Source organism: Alexandromys fortis, unplaced genomic scaffold (assembly GCF_014885135.2).
Source record: "Alexandromys fortis isolate MF-2015 unplaced genomic scaffold, M_Fortis_MF-2015_v1.1 scaffold_113, whole genome shotgun sequence".
NCBI lineage: Eukaryota > Metazoa > Chordata > Mammalia > Rodentia > Cricetidae > Alexandromys > Alexandromys fortis.
In genome coordinates, this window is record NW_026067988.1 from 1,818,685 (window position 1) to 1,842,817 (window position 24,133).

At 34.6% G+C, this 24,133-nt stretch overlaps 1 long non-coding RNA gene across 6 annotated transcripts in view; it reads right to left on the reverse strand.

Annotated features, from left to right (window-relative positions):
* LOC126511993 (uncharacterized) overlaps positions 1 to 24,133 on the reverse strand; it is a 1,200,080-nt gene that overhangs the window by 1,152,179 nt on the left and 23,768 nt on the right. Inside the window, exons 4-5 of one of the 6 annotated variants that reach the window (XR_007594862.1) lie at positions 5,962 to 6,118; positions 4,525 to 5,827 (exon numbers count right to left, since the gene is read on the reverse strand). The exons of 4 other annotated variants lie outside the window; for them this stretch is intronic. This is a non-coding gene — a long non-coding RNA (uncharacterized lncRNA). Of the gene's footprint in view, positions 1 to 4,524; positions 5,828 to 5,961; positions 6,119 to 9,906; positions 10,149 to 24,133 lie in introns of those variants that run through there. One more of the 6 variants, XR_007594864.1, reaches the window with a different exon arrangement.

Here is a 24,133-nt window from a genome sequence, read left to right on the forward strand (position 1 = left end):
ATACACATATATTGGAGCATAGTAACACACTGTTCAAAGCCATAGACTAACAAAAACCACAGCATCAAACAATGGAAGCCTCCTTTCCATCTGTTGGTCAAGGAGTTCAAGATACTTCCCAAACAATATAGGCAATTTCCGTAGCCATTGTTTTCCAAATGTTCTAAGTAAAGCCCCAATATTGAAGACAGCACAACTTCGGGCACTTGACTTGGGAGACTAAAAAGGGCATGTAGAAATAAATGTCTTCTGTAGTAGTAAACCTCTGATGCAGAAGTCTCTTCCCTATAAAAGTATCATAAGATACAATGTAATCTGTCAAGGAATTAAAAAAAAATGAAAAACAAAAACCATCAATAGTCTTACCCAGCTGTAACTGTAAAGTCTATGAACCACAGCATTAATGAGAGCTGCAAGACATCACAGAAGGTGCGACAGTAGCACTTAGGTCTTGGAGATAATGTATAACTAATTTATCATTCTACAGAGTTGTCACAAAATCATGACTTTTCAGTATTTTTTAATTTATTTATATTGCTGTTTTGCCTGCATGTATGTCTTCAAGTCATGTGAATGCAGTCATCACAGAGTCTAGAAGATCCTCTGTGACAGGAGTTCCCTAGTTGCAAGTCACAAAGTGGTTGCAAAGAATGAAACCCTGGTCCTTTGGAAGAGCAACGAACAGTCTAAACCACTGATCCATCTCCCTAGCCACCTATTTATTCTTTTTTTTTTTTTACAAATATAACCCTCTATTACCAGAGTATGTTTTGTTAATGAATGACATTTTAATAAATTATAAATGATCTATTGGCGCAGAGAACATTTAAGCATGTAAGCACACACATGTGCATGTGCGCATGCTCACACACACACTCATGTTGTTCTTTGAAAGGATCTAAGTTTGGCTCACAGCACCCAGGTCAGGCAGCTCACAACTTCTTATACTTTCAGGTCCAGCAGATCTGAAGTTTCTCCACCTTCTACAGAAAATAAATCACTGGAAATATATTTTGAAGGAAGAAAATGCAGGTACATTTTGGGTGAATTATCTGTGAAAACGTACTGCAAGATCTTGACTTATGTTCATGACAGCATGCTCCAAATGTAAAGACAAATATTGAAGTAACGTGGCAAAAACTACAAGGGAAAACAATACAGTGTTGCTATAGAAAGAAAACAGGCACTTGCAATACAGGGAATGTACCCAGTTTGGAACTCTATCTCAGGGGTAACTGATGTTTGGGGAGATGTATTCTGAAAATAGCATCTTTTATGAGATGTTATATTCAGCACAAGCTACAAGAAATAGTTTCAAGCCTCACTTTTTACCCCATGGCCTGTGAGTTAGGCAAATAAAGTTTATCTCTCTTTGAATCCTCTATCCAGAATCCTCCTCAGACTTCACGGAAGGTTTGTGCCACCTAGAACCAGCTACATTGGCGATAACAGTACACTTTGCATATCACTTAAGCTTTTGATAAATTCCATTTCCTTGAATTTACTTGGAAGGGCTTAGCTTCTCTCACTGCTGTTGGAACACACTCTCAGGATATAGGTATCCTGTTCACAGCTCTGATAAATCATATTTGTGCAGGATGTTTACTATATCATATGTTTACCACATATGACTACTTGTTCCTTTCAGACAAGCAATAAAACCTCTTTCTTTTTTTTCTGAAATTGAAGCTCAAATCTATCATGTAAGTCATGAAAGTGAAATTTTACATCGATTAGAATAAAGGCAGATTCTTTCCCACACTCTAGAGAAACATGTACTCAACAAAATATCAAGAGAGAGGATATGGAAATGAGCAGAAAACCTGTCTTTAAGAAAAGAAGCCTAAGCAGGACCTACTGTTTTACTAGAAAAATCCAATTCTACCCCATTTCAGCCCTACTGAATTACAACCCCTAGGAGTAGGTCTGTAATTCGGTGTTAAAACTGAATGTTCTCTAGATGATTCCCATAGACACTAACTTGTGAGATGCCTTTACTGAGCTGCAGTACTCCCTTGTCCTTCTACTGATATTAGGAAATATTCTGGGGAATAGTTCATAAAATTAGGTTACCTTCTCCAAAATTAACAGAAATTGTAGTGGGAAAAGAGACCAAAGAATAAATTCTAAAAAAAAAAAAAAAAAAAAAAAAAGTATGTGCATCTAACTTTAAGCAGTTAATAAGGACAGCAGTACATAATTGAAGGATGGGGATTTGGGGAAATTGGTAGTGAAAGCAATTCCTGAGCTAAATTAAAGGAAGACACAGTGAATTGATCTGTTTTATATTTTCAAAGCCGGACTCTAGTATTAGTGGTACAACTGGGGAGTAGGTGATGGATGTTGCTGTTTTATCTAGAAAGAATCTATTGACTGTAGCAACAATGGACCGAATATATCCACATTTACAGGGCAGATGAAGAAATCAGTAAAAGCAGCATTAACAAAAGCAGAAGGAAGAGCATGGAAGTGGTACCTTGTAACGTTAAGAAAAACGGAGACTTGAGAAACAGGATAGCCTTGAGAGAGCTATGTATCTCACTGTGATTGTTTTACGGTATTTTCCTTAGTGGTTTCTATATATCTATTTAAAGCTATTTAAAATAATAAATATTGTTAAATATATGTTTCACATTCAACATGTCTGATATATTTGACTAGATTACCACAGAAAGAACCTCTCTGTGTCTGTCTTTGTCTCTGCCACTTCTTCTTTCCTTCCATTTCCCCCTCCTTCTTCTCCCCCAGCCCATCACTATTTCTCTGTTCCTCTCTTTCTCCCTCTCTAACCCACCTATCTCATTCCTCCTGAAAATTCCAGCCTCCCATGCTACATTTGGGGAAGAAAGATCAAAATACTTCTTTCTTTCAAAAAAAAAAAAATTACAGACTCTGAAAAAGACTTAGATTATTTTCAAACAGTAAAATATATCATCCTCTTGAAGCAGTGACGCAGCCCTAACAAGGAAGTCTTCATGAATGAAAGCCCATGACTCAACTCCCAAATTTGTTCCTAGACACCTACTCAGTGTGATTAGGTCACTGAGCTTTCTCGAGTTTTCCTTCCATGTTAATTGTTTAATCAAAATTACAGCAAAATTGTTTGCAACTTTAGGTGGGCATCAATGGAAACAAATAAAAATCTTAGCTGTTTTACAGTTTGGAGACACGTGATAAAGTTTGGTTCCCATACTAATGAATGTCAGATGTTTTGCCTTGCTGACCATAAGGCACAGAGGAACACCTTGAGAATTGCCTTTCCTTAGCCTCTCCATTCCAACAAAACTTCAGAGGGGTCCAAGGTATTCAGATTTGACCTTCAAAATCATTGTGTGTACTTCTTTCTCAAAATAAGTGACCAGTCTGTAATCCTTCTACTTTTAGCTTGATATGTAAATTTAAATATTTAAAAATTTGATATGTAAACAGCCTTCCCATTACTGCTACAAACAGACTGCATATCTGCAAGAGTAAAAAGATCATATAAGTTGCAATTACAGTTGATTTTGTTAAAAATATCTTAGAATAGTACATGTTTTTCTATTCTAGAAAGTGGTAAGCTTTTGAAATTTTATTTCAATTCAGTTTCTCCTCGTGAAGAAAATTCATGAGAAGTTTTAGCTACTATTTTTCCCTCTTCCTTTTTCATTATTTTCTTTGTCTTGTATTCTAATTCCAGCAAAACATATAACTGACACATTGTTATTGCCATTTTGTTGACTGGAAAGTAGGTCAGTAAAATTTTTAATGAATTTCTAAGCAATTTCATTTTTTCCAACAACTTCTATTTTGGTTAATCTATTTATTGTGATCTCTTTGCAAAAGTGGATATTTTCTTCGCCAATCATGCTCTTTTTTCTTGTTGCAAAATTGTGTTTCTTTCTTACATTTTTAGATGGTAGAATAATATCAGAATTATATGTAATCCTTACTTGGGGAAGATGATTTTATAGTTTAAATCCTTACTATTTTAATAAGATACTTAAACTTCCCAGGTTATCTTGCTTTTAGTTCTTTTATCCACTTAGTAAGGGAATCAGCAGTAGAAGAGATTTATCCAGTTTGAGTCATTTAACATCTGTAAGGATTAAGATGACAGCGTTCTTGTGATAGGCTTAATGTTTCCTTATTCTGTGGAGCAAAAAGGTATGAATAATTTTAATTTTGGTCATCATCCATGCCCTTCAATGCACACATTTTTGTGGTTCTTTTTTTAAAAAAATGAAATTATTTAACACTAACCCATGAGTTTCTCTTTAATGTATGTCTATGTAAATAATAGCTCAAAAATGTACTTACACAGGAAAGTCTGGGAAAGACTGACAATAAAATGCAAAGTACCCAAATGTTGAAATCAACAGAAGAAAAGTGTGAGAAAAGTCCTGATTTTTTTTTAATTTTAGAATTTCTACTTTATTTTTTTATTTATTAAAGATTTTTGTCTCTTCCCCACTGCCGCCTCCCCTTTCCCTCCCCCTCCCCCAATCAAGTCCCCCTCCCTCATCAGCCCAAAGAGCAATCAGGGTTCCATGCCCTGTGGGAAGTCCAAGGGCCACCCACCTCCATCCAGGTCTAGTAAGGTGAGCATCCAAACTGCCTAGGCTCCCACAAAGCCAGTACGTGCAGTAGGATCAAAAACCTATTGCCATTGTTCTTGAGTCTCAGTAGTCCTCATTGTCCACTATGTTCAGCGAGTCCAGTTTTATCCCAGGCTTTTTCAGATCTAGGCCAGCTGGCCTTGGTGAGTTCCCGATAGAACATCCCCATTGTCTCAGTGTGTGGGTGCACCCCTCGCGGTCCTGAGTTCCTTGCTCGTGCTCTCTCTCCTTCTTCTCCTGGTTTGGACCTTGAGATTTCAGTCCGGTGCTCCAATGTGGGTCTCTGTCACCTTTCATCGCCTGATGAAGGTTAATATTCAGGAGGATGCCTATCTGTTTTTCTTTGGGTTCTCCTGTTTTTTGTTTTTTTTTTAATTAACCTTGTGACCAGGAATGGGTTTTACACTTTTCTTAGGGAGACTTGATGTAATGCAGTTACTCAATATTTACTTGAAATTGACTCCTCAATTGGCAAACAAAATATATAGCATACAAGAAGATTTTACAAATATTTCCTCCCTATTTTTCATCCCTCTGAACAGGAAGAAATAAAAACTATAAATATATGATCATGTTGTGTGATTGGATGTTTCTTTATGTACTTACTTTCCATTGTATCGCATGCTAGAGAATATTAAGTTTACACAACATCATATGCAAATATACCATTTTACTTATATACAACATATCAGATGTTTTCAAAACTTCCTTGAGGTATTTTTGCTTAAAGTGCCTCATTTAATTTTCTGGTTAAGGTCTGAGACACTCACAGCAGGTTTAAGTCTTGTTGGACATACAATAAGCCCAAATGCAGCAAAAACTGTTCATGAATGTCTTCAATATATTTATCTCCCAAATAACTGAAAAGTGGAAATGAATGTAGAAAATTATTTCTTTTTAATATTTTAAGAAAATGTTTCTGGGGCATATACACATGTAATTGTATATACATACATAAGCCCACACATGTGGGGTCATAAATATACAAAGCACATACATATGTGTTCATATAGGTACATTTTTATGCCTTTTACTTCATCACATTTTGAGGATGTTTTGTGTTGAACATAATACATCTAAGATTTCTGGTATATTCCAGGGACTCAGAAGAGACAAGAAGAGCTTCTCCCTGCTGTACTATCCACCAAGCCTAATTGGTATTACTTGGGTCATTCTGTCAACAATTCCATTTTCAGACAGCATTCTGCTTTTCTTTTCTTGTCTTTGTCCTGAGGACATAGAAAAAAAAGTGTCATGTCAGTGTCAAGGGAAACTTTTTTTGAGAACTGGAAACTTCAGCATAACCCGATCAGGGAGGTAGGTTCTCAGTGGATGGCCTGAGGGAACTGCCCTAGTAACTCACTCCTGGAGCTCAGCTCTCTGGTCTCGCTGAAATGGCTCTTATGTCATTTCTCTGCTCCCATTGAAGGCTTTGATTGTGGATCTCTGAACTCCTTTGCAGAGTTGCCGAGCCCAGACTCGAGAGTGAAGAATTCTCCTCTGGTGCTACATAGAGGCCTCTGACAGCAGGTAGCAAGATGAAAAGGACCATCCAGAAAATTAAAAAAAAAAAATAGTGAGTGAGCAGTCATAAATTTAATAAATACTTTAGGTGTTCTTTCTTATATAAGTGCTAAGGGAGAAATGACATCCTGAAGAGTAAAATTATATCATGTTCCTAATTCCAGCTTGTTGCCATTTGATGATATACACAAAGCATATACCATTACTGACATTCTACCTGCTTAGGTGTTTCCTCTTAAAATTCCTATGCTTTACCTCTCTGATGATGTGGATTCAGACAGCTAGTAAGGAAAGTAGATCAAAGGCCTTGGTTAATGACCCATAGCAAAAAGAAAGCTTTCTTTCTTGGACTAACAACACATTCAAGTGCATTTTTGGCAAACAGAGAAAGCCTCAGCTTCTGGAAACATATGGAAAGTCATTGAGAAAATATTTAGGAAAAAATGGCTATAAAATCAAAGATTTCATAACTCCAGAAACCAAAATTTGTGGATTTGTGGCTTTTGACTTAATTCTGTCTTTTGGTGGAATAATTTTCACAATAAATATTCCATTTCTTTAAGATATGCATAGTGTATGTGAAACACTTAATAATCAAAATCTCTTTATTTCTGAAAATATAAAGCATATTTTGATAACAACATTCTTATTTAATCCATTTGAAAACTGTATATTTATACATTAGTTTGTATAATTTTTGAGTAAACATTGAAAGTATATAAAAATTAAATAGTTGTTGAAATATAAATTTATTTTTAAAATCGACATGCTGCTGCTAATAAGTACTAGAAATATGAGTCCATTCTGTATTGATTATTGTTGTCATTTTTTTAAATCAATGGTAACAGCTTTATTTCAACAAGCCAACAGCTCTCTTCAGAATGGGAAAAATCCTTGGGACTGTGACTCCACTAAATGGACTCCAGGCTGCATTTTTTTTATAGGACCTGGAGTCCCCTCTTTCCCCATTGGTCCTCTTAGAATCCCACTGCCACAAGGTCTCTTAGCAATGTCTAACATTTCTCTTTAAAGTATTAATAATATTGGGTCACTTTTTTCTTTTTCTTTTTTAAAACAGACCTAATTCACATTATTTTTCTTATATAAAATCCCTTATGAGATGGCCACAGTTGGAACCTGGGTCTGATGAACTGAGACTCTGGTGGGCATTTTCACAAGATGGTCAGTGAATTCTTAATAAGGAGACTTTGTGAACACAGTCTCTTTCCAGAGACCTGGTATCATGTAGGGCTTAGAGAAGGCACCAAAGATGGCCTTGGGTTGAACCTAGTCTGCTGACTAGCCCAAGTTTGACTGGCATGATCTTTAGAACATCATCCACCAAGGATGCTCCTAAAATCAATAATCTCAGATGCCTTAGTAGAGAGAACTTGTAGATCTCCTCCAGGTCTTGGTGTTCATGTTCTTAACTAGGCAGTCCAGGTTGGTGACAGGTTTACTCCTTGTCTTCTGTTTCACCTACAAGAGCTTCTAAGCCTCAACTACAGCTACAGCCTCAACTATGACCGTGACACCTTACACCACTGCCAAATCCCACATGTGCCACTATGGCTTCCTTGTCCTGGGCTTCCGGGTCCTCTAAGACTTCCTACTACACTGGCATCATTCACCATAAAGTGTTTTCCAGAAGAAGAAGAAGAGGAGGAGGAGAAGAAGAAGAAGAAGAAGAAGAAGAAGAAGAAGAAGAAGAAGAAGAAGAAGAAGAAGAAGAAGAAGATATTTAATAGTGATTTAAATAGTTCTTATCACTGGCTTTTCTATGTTGCCTTACGAGAATGATCACATTCTACTTTTTGTTTTTACTTAAGACTTTATTTTTTGTTTGTTTGCTATTTTTATCTTTTTGTCCTAAGAAAGAAGGAAACAACATGATTTTTTTTAATTTTTGAACCTCATTATGTAGAAATACAGGAAAATGGATATGTTCACACTTTCTTAAATATAAATAGTAGGTACAATTACTACAAATACATATATCTCGTAAACTATATTGATTCCATCATTCTGTTCAAACTTTTAATAATAGCTCAATCACTTTTATTGAATCTTTACAAAGTCTTATATTAATATGTTAATTCATTTTAGTATTCACTTAAAGATAATTTATCATTGAATATAATTATGAAAACTAATGTGTTATGACACATTGGTTAGAAACAAAATTCAAGTTCTTTAAGTTCTAGTTCTTTTTTTGTGTCCATAAACTTGCAAAATCAACTTTTAGATTGTCTTAATGAGGACAAAAAAAAAAAAACTATTGTTCCATTTGTAATGGACTTGGTATGTGCTCTTGCAATTAGAGTGTTTGCATATGTGTGCTTCCTCTCTTCCATGACCTTGATATTACCCTCTGATCAGACTTACTGTAAATGGATGAATTACGAAAGACAAGATTACTATGCCAGGCACACTAGCCAACAGGCAATGAATTAATCAGCATTGAGTTGCCCATGTGAACACTCAGATCATGATTGATATATATAAGCAAAGTCAGATAGTATTATCAAAGCCTGGATCATAACAGCAAATTTTCGGGGTTGATCAATAAATTCAGGAAAAACAGCAAAATATAATATTATATTTTGATATGATTTGTTGTACAACAATGTAGAGCTGTTTTACCAATATATTTATATGAAATTATTTACTATAGCATGTGCACACTCATTTATACATTATGTATAAACTGAATTTGCATATTTTACAAACACACTTTTTGTACACAAAGACACACATCTATATGAACTGAGGAGAAAAGGAGAAATTGAGTAACACATTATTTTAATCTCCCCCACAGACAAGGGGAAATTCTAATTCTGGCTTTATTTTATTATTCATTACACTATTGTAAATCTCTCTTCAGTATTAGAATTAGTATTTTTCCGAGATGTGACCTCATTATGTAGTACTTGCTGGCCCAGAACCAACTACGTAGAGCAGACTGGCCTTGAACTGACAAAGATCTTCCTTCCTCTAACCCAGTCAATATAGTCTTAACTTAAGCAATTTTCAGGCTAGACTCTGCCTCTCAGTCAATGTGTTAATACTGAAACAAATAAGAGAACATATTAGAGAATACCAAATTTACATGAAAGTTTCATGAAACAGGACTAAATTCCTGGTACTTAAGCTATTAATATAGGTTCTGAATATGTAAACTGTAGTAAAACCCCGTTATATCATGGTTTCAGGCAATCCACTGAGAAATGATGAATATGTTAAATTTCTCAAATTGCTATCTAAAAATACATGCAAGCCATTCTCTTATTCTTTTTTGCAGGCTCCCAACATTGATTTCTAATATTTATCATTAGTATTCTAATTAAAAATAACATTATAAATAACTTAAACCCTAAATTTATGAGTCCTATGGGTAGATTAGTTCTTAGTGTTTTCCTTTTTGTTTCTGTTTTTATTCATGAAATGCAGAGAATAGTTAATGTTCCTTGGTTGGTAAAAATGAGACATCATGGAGAACAAATATCCTCTGAATAAAACATGAGGTATTAAACAGACACAAGTATCACCATTCTTCAATAAATGAAAACAGAATTACTATGTGACCTGGAAGTAACTTTCTGGGTATGGACCAAAAGAAAATGAAATTCGAATCTTGAAGAGTTATTACTAACTATAGCCAAAACATGAGAACAATGTATATATATATATATATATATATATATTTATATATATAAATTAATTGTGGTAAATATGATTCATCCATAAAAGGAGATAGTGTTCTTTTTTCTAACCATAGGCTAATTTGAAGGACATTATGTTAATTAGAGACAGAGACAAAACTATTGAATAATTGCATTTAAATTTGAATTTTTAAATGGTAAATACATAGAAATATTGTGTGTAATGATGGTTAAAGTTTGTCAGGCCAGTGAGTCTGTTCTTGCACTGTGGAATGGTAGGAGCATGAACTAAAAAGTGCTTGTTCTGGTTTCTGTTCTGTGTTGTATAACATAAAATCCACCTCCTCTGAGGGGTCAGGGAACCCTGCAAAAGAGGAGACAGAAAGGGTGTGAGAACAGAGTGGAGGCAGGACACCATGGAAAAAAAAATTTCTCAGTCAACATGAGTAAAGCTCATGTGAACTCACAGAGACTTTATCAGCATGCTTAAGGCCTGCATGAATCCTCACCAGGTCTTTTGAAAATGTAATATGTCTTTCAGTTTAGCATGTTTATAGGATACCTGAGTGTGTGCTCAAGTGTGTCTCTGATCCTTCTGCCTTTTCTTAGACTCTTCTTCTATCGTTTCTTTTGTCGACTCCTATTTTTCTTAGTTTTTGTGTTATCTTACTATATTATATTTTAGTATTTAAAAAAAAAACACTCTAAACAAGAGTAGCTTACACATCCAGATTACAGACCATAATTGAAGAAAACCAGAGGAAAAAAAAAAAAAAAAACTCAAGGGAGAACCTGGAAAGAAAGCCTAGAGTAAAGGAAAAAACAAACAAACAAAAAAAAAAAACAAAGCAAAACAACAACAACAACAACAAAAAAGAATGCTACATGCTGCCCTGATCACAGGGTAATAAATACTTAGTTATCTTTATAATAGGGTCTTAGACTACCAGGTGAGGGAATGGTGTCAACCACAGTGAGTTGGGCTCCCCTATATCAATTAACAATTATAAGTTTCCCACAGTTATATCCACAGGTCAATATTATTTGGGCAACCCCTCAATTGAGATTGTTTTCCCAAGAAACTCTAGGGTATTTAAAGCTGACAAGTGAAGGTTAATAGGTAAGTACTGTTAACTTGATAGGTAAAAAGTTTTAGGTGAGCAATATTTTAATCTGCTTGATGATAATACGTATCTCCCCATGTGTGGATATATCAAAATAGATTACTATAGATCTTAAATATATATCATAAAATGGCTGTATATATAGAAGTGGAACGATAAATGGGTGTACAATAAAGAACAATTGGAAACATAATGGTGAATGAAAAACAGATGGCATCTATTTAACAGGAAGTTAATTTAGGTTTCAATAAAACATAGGGAGAAAAAGGAAGCAAAAAAGTCTTTCTACTTCCTAACCATCTTCCAATTATATAACACTCGGCATATGTACAGGAAGTATTTATCTACCATCCATCAAAGTCTGTCTTGAATAATGAATGCTGTACATCATGTGGGAATGAAGATATCTCTATGAGGCTTTCATTTCATTTCCTTTGTGTATAGACCATAAGGGAGACTGCCAGATCATTAGGATAGTTCTTATTCTTCAATTATATTTTCAAATGTACTTATTTATTATTGTCAATTGACACAAATAGTTCTGCCTATTACTTGTATACAGTAAGGTGGCCAGAAGTAAATGTTTATTAGTGTTTCTATGTGGAGGGCACATTACATTTGTTTTCTTAACATTTTCCGAAGCATCCTCTGGATAGTAACTAACTATATTCACCACATTATATAATAAATTCCTCAGTTATCGTCCTGAAATTTTGAAACTTTTAACATAAATCTTCCTATGCACAATTCAGTGATTACAATCACACAGTCTTTGAAATCATCATTCCACTCTGCATTTATAAGATTACTCTTGGAAACTCCACACATGAGTAAGTTTGTGCAATATTTGCATTGTTCAGTCTAGCTAATTTTGGCTCCCCACCTTAGCTGTTATGAGTGAGACAAGTTATGTTTTTTTACTTTTTCAACGAGTAGTCATACAGTGTGAATATAAGCCACCCTTTCTTTCTACATTCAATCGTTAATAAATATACTTATTCATTCTACCTCCTGGCTCCTGTGGACAATGTTCATCAACCACAGACATCTATCTACCATACTGACTTAATTCCCTTGGAATATGTACCCAGAAAAATATAAATTGTATACTAGTTCCTGTTTTTAATTTTAAAAACAACAACAAGAAAATCTGTTCATGTGATGTCTCATCAATTTGTATTCCCCAAAGTTGCACAAATGTTCCTTTGCTCTGAAGTTTAAAAAATCCTTATTTTTTTCCTATTTGGTTACAATTCTTTCCTTTGCTACAGATCTTTGAATATCATATTTTATATGTATGTTAATGCATATACAAAATGTGTTTAAGATATTTCGTATATTTAATTTTGGAAGATAAATTTTAATCCATGAAATTCTTAATATTCAATGAAAGACCATCATCAAATGCTTTTTATTTTTTTATCATTCATGGAAAAATTAAAAATATCTTTATCATATATTTCTGCATAGCAGGACTAGACACTTTAGATCCTTAAAAATACAAGCTACTACAAACCACTGTACTACACAGAAAGCCTCAAGAACTTTGCTGTAAAAGGAAACATAATTGTAGGCCTTTATATGCAACTAAAATTAGCAGCTGCTATTTTTCTACTGCAGAAAAAATACATCTAATAGCAGTTTACTGAAACTCCATCATTGCAAAAAGTCAGTAGTATAAGAAAAAAAAATATAATCAGGGAATCACTATGTTTAGCTCATTTCTCCATCTTTTCAACCACCAAATTTCACAGATTTCTAAGCATGACTACAGAAATCAATTTCTTAGTTATGAAAAAAATCATACAGTACTTTGGAATTTGAATTATTCATTGTCAATAATGGCTGTAGCCACCATTTAAAAATAATCATTATACAAATTTTAGGCACATAGTATGGTATAAATATGTAACACAAAGTGTAAAAATGCATGGAAAGAAAAACATGCTCCCTTGATTTAAAATTAAATTTACAGATTTAAAGTCGATGAAAGAAAATTTAACATTTATTTATAGAATTCAGCTTAAATTAGTTATCCAACCATATTTTAAGATATTTATAGTGAGTTCTTATTATTTAGGGAACTAACTTTCTCTTTTTAGCAAAAAATAATACAGTCTTTCTATGTCCCCAGGAAACTTTTTATTGATGTGTAGGGAAATTGTTTATTAGGCGACATTAAAATTCCCTGGAAAGCAAAGTAGAAAGCATTTATTTTGTGTTCTGATAAGATTTATTCTTGCTTCTGATAGCCAATATCTCGAGAAAGAAAAAAAAAACAATTTTATTTTCTTCTGCCCTTTTATTATCGCTTGTCTTCAATATCAACTGGACTAGATCAGGAGCCTCATAAAATATACACTTCCAATGAGTGAATTTGAGGGTATTTCTCAGCAGATTTAGCTGAGCATTCTGAATGTTGGTAGCATAATCCCCATGAACGAGGTTCCTGAATAGAAGAAAAAGTAAAAAAGGTGGGTGCAGCTGAGCAACCACATTTATTTTCCTCAATTAAACACTGAAGATCAAATGTGTCCAGCCATTCCACACAACTTTCCCTACCATAACTGATTATATCTGTCAAAGTGTGAATCAAATTACAGTTTCTAATATGCTCTTTAACAAGAATTAGTTGCAGCCAATTAGCAACTCCTTTGCTGGTAAATGGGAAGAGAACCAGTTATACCTGCCTTTCTACAAGAGCCATGTCACTGACAGTAGCACGGATCAATTAAAAAAAAAAGTGTTAAATGCAAACTCCTTATAAGCACCTTTTTATTGTAGTAGTTGGGAAATAATTGTATTAATTATTTTCTCTGTCTGAAATCCGAATTTTTCTTGAGAATACTGTCTTCTGGGAGGTATCATCGTGTTAGGTCTGCAAAGCCACTGCTTGTTCCTTGTCATTGTCTTTATACTGTAGTAACTCTAAATGTCCCTATTCAGTGGCCCATCTTCTCTACCAAATCTACATTTCCATTCAGAACTGAGATGTCAATTCTCTTTTACTTTCTTCATTGCATATTCTCCCTTGGGCATATTTGTAGCAGCTGTTCACTATATTTCAGATTTCTATGCTTTTGGTGTTTTCTTCCATTTCTTAACTAATTATCTTTAGTAATTAATTGTTTCAAAACTAATTGTTTTGCAGCTTCCATGTAATGATTTCTGGTATAATTTAAAGCTCCTCATTAAACTCTGACTGATGCAGAATTGGTTATAGAAATAACCTTAGAAGGTAGCGATTAAAGATGCATTCTGAGGGTTTACCATATTCTTGAATTCCAGCACAATGCTGACATACTATCTTTCAGGATAGAGCAAATAAAAGTCTAAGCATAAAGCAACATTACAGTTGATCAAGCTACTCCTGTGTTTGATATTATAAAGTACCATATCGAGTATGTGGCTTCTGAACTCAGGTGGTGATTGCATTTGATCATTTGACAATGATGACATTTATAATTGCCATGATGTAATAGCAGACTTCTTAACACAATAGAAAAAATACAAAACTAAACAACAGTTCAGGACTTTTAACACTCAGTTCAAATCATAATCTAAAATAGAGACATCTATCAAGTCAGCTTTGAAGAATATCTGATAGTTTTAGTCATTGAATTAATATTACTTAACCAAATAAGTGTATGAGTTACTACATGACATTGGCTGCATTCTCAGTTTCACCTTATATTTTAGGATCTCTCTCTTTTTTTTTTTTTTTGAAAAAATTTCCATCTTGATATTGTGTTGATTGGGAAAGAAGACACGCTTTGAAATTGGAAGTGAAGCATATTTGCACTCACTATAAGAGACGGGTCAAAGTACCAAGTCAATATTGTCTTCCCTTTAGGGCAGAAAAGCTGTGTCTCAGATTCACCATTCTTTATTTAAATGCACATGACAAACTCACTTTGGTAAATCCCTGGAAGGAAGATGCTTATTTTCTTTGAAATTGAATAGCATCTTTCTGCTACTAGTCCCACATCTAGACTCAAATCTTTAAAATCTACTAAAGGAAGATTTTAAAGTTTAGTACAATGATATCCTATAATCTTCAACAAACATTGAAGCATTGAATTGTTGGTTCGGGCTGTCAATGAGACTCCAAAGCATACACCCTATTGCTCTTAACCTTAGTTAACAAAAGAAATTATTGCTGAAGACACCTTGAACTTCAGAAACAGTCTTGGAGACAGGATCGCTGTTTTTGGACTCAGGTAAAGGTAAGAGCCAGTGACCGATTTCTTTGCTTTTCTGTTCTTCGGGTTTAACCCCAATATTTGTCTCTGAGTTTTTGTTAATCCTGCTTCATTGGGCACCTAACCCATGGCTCGAACCCACTACCGTGAGATTAAGAGTCTCATGTTCTACAGACCGAGCTATCTGAATTGTCCTACAGCACTTCTCTTTTTTTTAAACAAGATCTCTGAATGTAAATTCATCGTTTTTCTAAATTATTATCCATAACAACTTTTAACCAAAGCTCTAAACAAAGATAAACATCCATAATCAATTTTTGGGGGATGTGGGCACAGTTTCTAGGCTATTTCCTACTGATCAGGGGCACTGATAATTTTATGGGGACCCCCAAAAATTCAGGATTATGGTCAAGTCCTGATTGGAATATTCTGTGAAGCCAGATCATCTCAGCCAGCAGTCTTGAGGCTGTTTGGAATGTAGAACTCAGAGAAAGCTACAACAGAGGAGCTATGGAAGGTCAGATCATCTCTGCCATCCTTTCAGGGGGCTTCCTCGAACCTAACCCAGAATGAATCCACAGCTTCTCGTTTCCTGGAAACAAAGGCAAAAACCTCTTCTCAAAGGTAACAAAATGGGGCCTAGACACTCCTAAACTGGAATTGATCTGAAAGCCTCCTCCCCCTTTAGTGGGACTTAAAACCTTTTCAACAAGAGGGGAAACATGCTTCATTTTGGAAACTTAGGTAACTACTTAGGGCTACTGAAGTCATGGATTTTGGAGGTGAATCTACAAACACTAATTTAACAAACCTACATAATCCCTAACCACAATTTATAAACATTTGTTGTTATAGTCGCAGCTAAGCCTAATATTAACCCATCATCAAAACACTTCTCTTTGCAATAGACAGAGACTATTACAGAAAACCACAATGAATCAAAATGCAGAGTTGTGGAATCAAGGCCCAGTGGTATAAAAAGAAAAAAAAAAACATTGCTGAACAGGGATTGTAAGAGATTTGATCTCCTAATGACATTGGAAGATATATCCATACAGTTTCAGTACTAGGATTACCCAAACTGGTGCTGAACAACAAGGAAGCTAATGAATGAGGGGGGAAAGACCACAAGGTCTCCAGCTTGAACAAATAACTATAGGCAAATAAAGAAAGCTGGGAGTTGGTCTTCACCAGGGAAGAGCACAGCAAGTGGCTTTCCAGTGCCAAATAATTATCCCTGAAAACTTGCACACGTAACCATTCTTCAGACTGAATTCTTCAGACTGTTATATTTAAAAGCATACACATACATGCAATAATAAACATTTATGAAAAAAAGAAGTCCTTGCTTTGAAGGAGAGCAGGGAGCAGTATATGGTTGGTTTTTGAGGTGAGAAAGGGAAAGAGAAAATAGAACTATATCATAATCTTAAAAATTAAAACATGTTTTATCCCATGGTTTTTCAGTCGTAGTCCAGCTGGCCTTGGTGAGCTCACAATAGATCAGCCCCACTGTCTCCGTGAGTGGGTGCACCCCTCGTGGTCCTGACTTCTTTGCTCATATTTTCCCTCCTTCTGCTCCTCCTTGGGACATTGGGAGCTCAGTCCAGTGCTCCAGTGTGGGTCTCTGTCTTAATATGGCGGACAATGAGGGCTGCTGAGAAGCCAAGGACAATGCCACTGGGTTTTGATCCTACTTCATGTTCTGGCTTTGTGGGAGCCTAGAAGTTTGGATGTTCACCTTCCTAGACCAAGATGGAGCGGGGAGGACTTTGGACTTTCCACAGGGCAGGGAACCCTGACTGCCCCTCAGACTGGAGAGGGAGGGGGAGAGGAGAGGGAGGAGGGGGGAAAAGGGAGACGGGGAGGGAAATGGGAGGCGGGGAGGAGGCGGAAATCTTTTTTTTTCAATAAAAAAATTATATTTAAAAAAAAATTAAAACATGTACATACATTTCTATAAAGTAGTTGTCACTTTTAATTTTATTTATCAACATATACCATGCTCTTTTTCAGATAATAGATTTGTTTACTTTCTTTGAGTAATGCTGATTAATTTAATTATAGTTTATTCTGTGAAATCTTAAATATAACCTTGATTTTTGGTAAGCATTTTGCTAACTGTATGCTATATCATCTTATATTAAGCAAAATTGTTTACTCATCTGTGAAAACCCTAAGTATTTCATATTTCATTAACAAGATATTAATGTAGATAGCTTAGAGGCAGTAGGTTTTATTGAATGTTTTGATTAGTTTTTTTTTTAGTTAATTGTTTTATGTTTTGGGATTATAATGTAAAACTGGGCAGGAGAATGTGGAACACAATGTGTTCCCTTGATTTGTCCCTCAGCACACCAAAATCTGCATTCAGTATGTATGTGTAATTTAAAAGAAATATGTTTACATATATGATAATTATTTTATTGATTTTCTGTTTGAATGTTGGATCAAGGCCAATAAAACATATGTATCATTTAGACATAGTTAAACATATGTCTTTGTCAAAATATAGACAAAAGTCTCAGGTTTGCCAAAAATATGTGTTTGTTTAAAGTACAAGGAGATTCATTCCTTATAAATTCCTCCACAAGGATATACATAGTTACAATATTAAATTGATGCAAAATCACCTCAAAAAATTGTTCCAATGTCCTCCTAGGCAACTTTAAGAATTAGAAAATTGATCTGTAGAAAGTTTAAGCTTGAAATGGGAGTTTGGTTAGAAGAAAAATGAGAAGGGAGTCAAGGTGATTCAATTCAGCAGTGCTGATCTAAGCCTTTTTTTGCTAAAACCAACCTCTTCTAATACATGCTAAAACCTACAAGAAATACTGAATTTTAGTTCTGAAAGTGAGACATGAACATAGCTTAAGCCTTTGATATAGCCTGCCAAGTGACTTAATGTTTATTCCTTAGAGAACTTAGGGAACTTAAGTATTTGTTTGATGAAGCACATGTTTTAAATTGAGGCATTTAATTATTTGCTTAAATTTGATTAGCTAGAACTGATAATGAACATGATCATACAATACAGATACACACGCTTTAGAAATAAATCTATGAATTTCCACATCAGTCTGTACAGCTTTCTTTACAGGTCTATGGAATACAAAAGGTGTTTATACTATAATTATTCTAGTGTTTTTTCACTTAACATATTCTTTATGAGATTTTCAGAAATGTATATCATTGTTTTGCTCATATTCCCTTTACCTCACCCCATTTTCCCTCTTCTAGAGATATAGATATAGATGCATTAGAAATAAAATCTAGTTTTCATTAGCAAAAGAAAATGTATACAATTTCCTTCCATTTTTCTCTCAAGTGTTTTTTTTTCTTGTTCTCCATTATGTTTCTTCTTGCCTTCAAAAAATCTCTTCAATTCCATGCACCTTGTTGTGTATAGATCTAGCTGTTTCATATAATTTGTTATACATGGTATTTGTCCTTTTTTGGCTTCTTTACCCTGGTGATCTCTATGTCTATAAATTTTCCAAAAAATGTCATAGCTCTGTTCTTTATGTTTGAATATGATTCTCCTTAGCAGTTCAATTTTAACTAGATATAACAATTCTGATTGGTTATGCTTCCCTAGCATAGATATACAAGAATTCCTAAGATTGAGATAATTTAGAGTGTTTGCATAAGAAGATTGAAATTCATTTAGGGATAGTTTGCATGCCAATTGAATTTAATATACATTGTATTGTAGGAACACAGTAAGGAATGGAATTTGGGCTTTTATCAAAAACACTAAGAGTTAGATATGTAAAATGAAGCACTGAAAAAATTTAATTCTCTAGTGTTGGTTGCAGTGAAAAAAGTCATAAAAATTTTAAGAGTTCAAGAATAAAATGAATTTGAGAAGATAAAAAAAATGGCACTTTTGATAAAGGTGAATGCATTTTATGTAGCCACCTGTCAGTCAATTTGTGTTTTTAAACAAATGGGCAAGAGAGCATCACAAGAACAAGGCAGTTAAAATATTTTAAAGATGTTACAGAAATTTTGGGAAGAAAAATGCTGTAAAAAACTAAATAATTGCATTTTGATAACGTTGAGAAATTTTATTTTGCTTATTTTGTTAACAACATTCAAAACTCTGACCTTAAATTAATAAATTAACACAACAAGAATTGGTTTTATACTCATATACACCCACTTGAGGGAAGAAGATTTTAAATAAGTAATCAGGGAAACATGTAATTTAGCTCATGAAAACAGTAATAAAAACAAGTGATCAAAATTAGGCATTCTGTCATAACTCAAGAGAGTCTATTCTAGTGAAATGAACAAATACCTTTACTAGGCTGTACATTTGAACAGAGATATCAATAAAAAGAGAAAATGGGTTATATAGTATTTGGAGGCATACTTTTCCAGATAAAGGGAAAAGTAATATCCTGTACCCTATACCAAAGTTTGAGCACACAAAGAGTATCAGCAAAAAGAAAAGTCAGAACAGAGGGATTAAAAAGTCTGTGGGAATGACAGAAAAGAAGACCATGAAAGAAGTCAGTTTGTTCTAGTTTTAGAAGGTGTTTGCTGAGTACTGAAGAGTGCAGTGATATAAATTAATTTCTAGTTTTATAAGACCAGTGAGCAGATACCTGAAGCAAAACTTGAAGGAGAAGACAAGTAGAAACAAGCAGATGGGTAAGGGCATTTCAGCAGCATCCCCGAGGAAGAGAATAAGTCCACATGAAAGGGAAATAAATGAACTTTTGTGATATATTGAATATTGATGAGAAGGAGAGAAAAGATATGGTTTAAAGCTGTGATTTTGCTTTGAGCTATTAAGTAAAAATAGTGTCTATTCTAAAAGAGAAGCTTTGTATGAAATAATCTGACCAAATTTTGCTACCAACAAACTTAAGCTTCTCTCAGCCTTAGTCAGAGAAACATCTTTCTTTAGGGGATATCAGTCACTGGAGAGACATAACTGATCAAAGTCCTGAGAATAAAAGATTCACTGCTAAGTCCTAAATAAGACATTAATATTAATCCTTCTGCCACCAAGGGTCAGGAAATAGTGAAGGGCAATCTGAAGATATTTAGGTGCTGGAGAATGAGGAGCGGTACTCTAAAAGGCTGTATTCTAGAAATGCCATGGTTCTAATGAATTTACAGAAGTCATAGTTACCTGTATAAAATATATACCAATTCAAGCCAATCAAAAATCTTGACATAGTTAAGGCAGAAGAACTCTGGGACCCATGCCATACTGAAGAGCTATTGATAGTGAATAGTTGATGTAGTAGAATCATTCTTTATTGAAGATGTGGCATATATGTCAGCTTCTCGCATTCAAGTGCGTGGCCCATGCCCATGTACATATGGACAGCACTCACTAGACTTATCGTTTTCTCAAAATAAAAGGAGGGAAACTGGACAAAAGCCTTGAAATTGGGAGAAGAAAACTATGTAATACAGATATGGATTGAGGGGATGTGGTGGGGAGATATAAGCATAAGTCATTGTGAATATGTGTGAAATTTTCAGAAATAAAAATTCAAAGGAAAACTATTTGAAAAAAAACAATCATTTGCCAGTAATAATACTAATAATTAAAATCCTACCTGTGTTGAATTAGCATTTTAACTGTACAGACTGTGGCAAGAGACTCTGAAGAGATTCTAGAGTAGATAGGATCTAGCACTCTTGAATATGTTTAATATATTCAAAGCTACTCCATGATGAAAGTTTGAATGAGATTAGCCAATTGGGTTCATTTGTTTGAAATCTCCATTTCCTGTTAATGGAACTTTTTTGGGAAGGATTAGAATAGAATGTATGGACTTGTTGAGGGGGGTGTAACTAGGGTAACTTTTGAGGTTTCAAAATCCTACTCCAGGCCCAATTTTGCTCTTTCTCTTCCAGTAACTTGAAGAAATGACATAGTATTAAAGTAAATCTTAATAACATATTTTTCCTAACACTGCATCTCTCAACTCTCATTAGAGATGCTACTTCTTGAAGTAAGTGGCCATTAGTCCAAAGGCCTTGGACCTGTCGATGCTCACAGAATAAGATTGCAGGGTACTTAAGACTTAATAGGCCATTTATATCATACTCTTTCTTCCTTTGGCTAAGAAATAATTACAGAATAAGGCAGAGGAAAGATTTTTAGAGCCAGGGGAGAGAATGACCATAACAAAACCATATTTTCAGGAATCAGGGAAATTGCAATAAGTTCTCATAGCAACTGTGCCAGTATACAAAAATACTTAATAAATCTCCAATCAGTCAAAGTCTCAGGAAATAGTGAAGAAGGCACAATGTCACTTCTGCAATTGAGTACATTTGTGGTGATATGTTGTTTGTGGCACTATTAAGAAGTATGGCTTTGTTGAGTTAGATATGGCCTTGTTAGAGAATATATGTCTTCTATGAATGTTAGAAAGTATGCCCATAAAGAAACATCAACATGACAGCTGAAACATGAGCTAAACAAGGACAACAATAGACATTCCAAAATAGATAGAAAAAAAAAATTCATGAGACCCCAGTCTTACACAAAGAAATATAGTCAACTAAGGAATGTTGGCAGTCAGGGAAATTAGTCTTCTCCAGGCAAGAGCACATCATTAGCTATTGGATACCAAGTAGTCATGCCTTAAAACATGTATACAAGTAACATTATACAGATTGGCCAGATTATACTTAGGAATATGCTTATGTAAATATGAAAGGGAAATGACATAATTACATTATATTCTTAAAAATAATAGAAAAATTGAACTCAATTTTTTTTTAGATTTGAATGGTTAGCATGATAGAGTAAAACACAAATAGAGAAGTCCAAACTGGACTTTAGACTAGAGTGATAGTAATGGCAATGAAGAAACCACTAAAGGGATTTACTGCTAAGTCTGAATACCTGAGAGCAATCAATCCCTGGGGCTCATGGTCTGGAAAGAGTGAAGTAACCACTTCAAGTTCTTCTTTAGCTGCACAACACTTAAAATCCATTTCTTTCTTTTTTTTAGGGTTTCTTTGGTTTTTTTTTTTTTTTTTTTTTTTTGATACAGGGTCTCTCTATGTAAGTATGGACCCTGTCCTGGAACTCCCAGGCTGGCCTTGAACTCATAGAAACTCACAGAAGTCTGCCTGTCTTGCTTCCAGAGTTCTGGGATTGAAGGCAAGCCACCCAGCCAAAATTCTCATTTCCATTACAAACACATGTTCATTTTTTCCTTAGCAAGAAATGACAAAATTTAGAAGTTCTCCTCTAACATTTGGTGCTTGTATTTCTTGAAAAATGTGCATCAGTTTCCATCAAAATGCTTAATTCCAAATTACTGCAGATTTATTGAAATGCAGAATGCACCATTAAAAGTAACTAGGGTACATCTTTGTTTATGATATTATATCTAATTTATAGAAATCATTGTCTAAACATATCCTTTTGAGTTATATATGAAGCAAATTGTAACATCTGACTTAGTACACCTAAAGAATATCTTCTGAAGAACAATTCTAAGTATATAGTTAGATGAGTGCTTTCTCAAGCTAAGAAACATATATTTAGCGTCAGCTAGGAATAAAGTATGCAAATGAAAACTTTGGGCCATAAAAAAACACCTTAAAATTATTCATCCATTCAGAATGTTTATTGAATACCTACTATAGCTGAACCACCATGTCAAACAAAATTACATCTTAATTAAAATTTCCCCATTGTGGGTTCTTCTTTTAAATTACTTTTAGTCTATAAATAAATGTAAGATTTCAATAACCCAGAACTGTTCAGAAAGAAGAGTCATCTCTAAAATAGCTGTGTACTAAATAATGAGAGTCTGTAGCAGACACTGCACTGTTAAAACAATGGTGCTATTATACTGTTGGATCTCAGTTAGCCAAAAGCCAAGTGCTGAAAATACTTCTATTCATTTATTTTATACATGTTAGCATGGATGATCTTAGAACATTATTTTAGTACAAAAACAAAATTGGGAGTCTGGAGACATATTTGAATGACTGTCTTAAAAAGTAAAAGAGAGTGGAAACACTGTCCGAAGCTCACAATGTCCCAGCAATTCCCCACTTCTGTTGCTTGACCCTCCCCTAAGCCCCAGAACATTTCTATCATTCAGGCCCAGGCCATGCAAGGCAGAACAGATGAGTCACAAGTCTGTCAGTGGAACTGTACCCCTCCCTGGAATCTGTCCCAGCCAATCTTCCCCGAGCTCATATCATCATAGCTAGTCACAGGTCCCACTGTGGGACTTGTCTTCACCACTGTGGTACAGACCACAGCAGCCATAAGCACTCTCACCAGTCAACAGACAACCCTTTTCCAGAATACCAGGAACCAAAGACCCTCACAACCCCAACAGAGACACCCTACTGATAATGAAGACTCACATGTCACAAGAACTCTTGGTCACTTAAGCAAAAAGACCAGAGAGTAAACAGAAACCAAAAGACAAAACACCCATGTAACAGAGACAAACACAGAAATCAATGACTAGACCTTTAATCATCTCAAATACAAATGTCTGTGTCAGTGTAAGAACACAATCAATAACAGAATGGGCAATATGTCAACAGCAGAGACTAGCTGTCCTAAGACAGTGAGAGCTGAACATTCCAATACAGCTGAAGCACAAGAAAATGCCCTTAAAATAATGTTATAAAGATTACAAAGGTCCTTAAAGAGAAAATGAAAAAATTCCTTAAAGAAATGAAGGAAACGATGCAGGAGCCCACAGAAGTGAATCTGTTCCGCCTTAATTCAAGGTCAGAGATTTCAGACCTATTCTTGCTCCTTCAAGGCTACATGACAGAAGGTTTGAACTAAGGTATAGATACTAATAGAAGGTTGATTTATGGTGTGGTTACTTGATGTTTTGGGTATTAAGATGTAATTATATTTAATTATATCTTTGTATCTTAGTCATGAAGTCTTTTTTTTAACGTCAAAATATTCTGTGCCATTTATTTGAAAAATAAATGATAAAATCAGAACTTCTTTTTTTAAATATAATTTTTTATTGAAAAAAAAAAAAGATTTCCGC